Source organism: Bison bison, unplaced genomic scaffold (assembly GCF_000754665.1).
Source record: "Bison bison bison isolate TAMUID 2011002044 unplaced genomic scaffold, Bison_UMD1.0 scf7180017864379, whole genome shotgun sequence".
In the NCBI taxonomy this organism is placed as follows: Eukaryota; Metazoa; Chordata; class Mammalia; order Artiodactyla; family Bovidae; genus Bison; species Bison bison.
Window position 1 is genome coordinate 10334792 of NW_011494951.1, and position 2364 is coordinate 10337155.

Here is a 2364-nt window from a genome sequence, read left to right on the forward strand (position 1 = left end):
TCTCACTTCCCACCCCAACCCACCCATCTAGGTTGTCACAGAGCCCCAGTTTGAGTTCCCTGGGTCATACAGCAAATTCCCATTGACTATTTTTTTTTTTCAGTGTTATCATGCTTTTATTGATCAATCTGTGCCCAATTTAAAAATAAACAACCAAAAAATACCCTTATCTAAAAGCAAACTTCAGGATGAGAATTAAGGAATATCTGATGTCTCTGAGGACAAGGGTCTGTGAAGTGGCGTATTGATAGCACTTGCAATTTGAAGGTTTCCTCCAGAGGGGACTTCATGGTCTCATTAAAATCAATAAGTCACATAAAGGTGTGATTTTAGTTTGGACTATATTTTCTTTTTTTAAAATGTTAACTATATTTTTAAACTATTTACCATTGACTGTTTACATATGGCAGTGTATATGTTTCCATGCGATTCTTTCCATCTGCCACCCTCTCCTTCCTATCCACCCCTCATATCCACAAATGTGTCCTCCACGTCTGTGTCTTCAAAGCTGCCCTGCAGGCAGATTCATCAGTACCATCTTTCTAGATTCCATATATATGTATCAATACGATATTTTGAAAACTCATCAGTTTTTAAATGTTAACAAATAACTAGAAGTTGTTCAGACATCTTTGTGTAGGCTGCCAGGGGTAGGTTGGATTCCCAGTTGTTTGTTCATACCCTTGAGTCTGCAAGATGTAGTTTATTTCCCCACTCCACTGATGCTGGATTGTCCTTGAGACTTGCGTTGGTCCATGGATGCAGTGTGAGAAAGTGTGTGTCTGTGTGATTTGGCTTGTCTTCTTTCATTTCTTTCAGAATCTGCCAAGAAAGTGTGTGCTCTGAAGATTGCCTGTTCTAGGTAGAGACCCGAGGGGCAGACCTGAGATACATTTGTTCCAGGTGATCCACAGTCCCATCAGGGAGAAAGATAAAATCTTTCTGGTCATCAGCTGCTGAGATTTGGAGGTTATTACAGAGCAAAACCCAACTATGCACCACCATTGGGTTCCCATCATTGTGAAACCACTCAGGCAAAGGACCCAGCAAGCGGCTGACACGTAGTGTGTACTTGAGAAATGGTTGCCCTTGGAATTATTCTGGGCCTGACAAATCTCCAGGGCCTAACAAATCATTTAAGTTCGGCTTAAGCCAGTGTTTTGTAGAATGTTTGTTTTGTGCCGACTTGCCCTCTGAGAACCTTGAACACGCCCGTCTCTGCTACCTCTCATCTCTTATGTACCCACAAGGGTAAACGTCACTTTCTGTTGTGCCATAGAATGACAGATTGTAACATGAAGGGGAAATGCACGGTAAGCGGTGGTGTCATGATTTCTTGCTTGGGAGTTTTTAACTCTGTCTATTTTGATACATGTGATAGAGTTTAGATATTAAGGATTCAGATGGAAACGATTAAACCGCTCAGCCCTAGAAAAGTCCAGCAGGACAGTGAAAGGAATTTAACAACAGAAACAAGAAGTTGTCAGGACAGAGCCAAGGCGGAAGCAAGAACCAAGGGCTCTTGGATCCCAGAGGGGACTACGGATGCTGACCTGAGTTGGGGAGTCATCTCAGGGGCCAGGAGAATCAAACTGGGCCTTTAAGAGTGAATAGCTTTGGGGACTTCCCTGGTGGTCCAGTGGTTAAGAATCCACCTGCCAAGGCAGAGAACATGGGTTTGATCCCTGATCTGGGAAAATCTCACATGCCAGGGAGAAACTAAGCCCAAGCACCTCAACTACTGAGCCTGCATGCCTAGAGCCCTCACTTTGCAAGAAGAGAAACCACTACAATGAAAAGCCCAAGCAGCATGACAGAGGCCCAGTGCAGCCAAAACTAAATTGATTAATTAAAAAAAAAAAAGGATTGAGTAGGTTATGTAAAAAGGTGGGGGTGGCATTCTAAGAAGGAGAAACATATGCAAAGACGTGTCAACGTGGCCCTTAGTGTATTCAGACAACGAAAAGGAGTGGAGGCAGATGGTGGTCAGGCACCAGTGGGAAGAGGCTAAGGACACAGTGTCAGGGAAGCCAGGTCCAGCCTGTGGACTGTGTTGGATGCCGTAGAGGTTTGTTTCCAAACACGGCCACCTGCAGTCAATCCCCTTGTTGGAGGCACGTGCTACTTACCCATCCCAGAGGAAGTCTGGGTCTCTGCACCTTGAATCTGGGCTGCTTTGATGTGCAGCGCAGATGAGTGATGGTGTTTCAGTTCCAGGCACTGGCAGTTTGCTTCTTCTCCCCTGGGAACCCAACCATCATTCTGTGAAAGCCTGGTGGAGAGGCTGTATTCAACAGCCCTACATTCCATTCTAATCACCAGCTATGTGATTGCGCCATCTTGAATGTCCAGCCCAGCCAAACC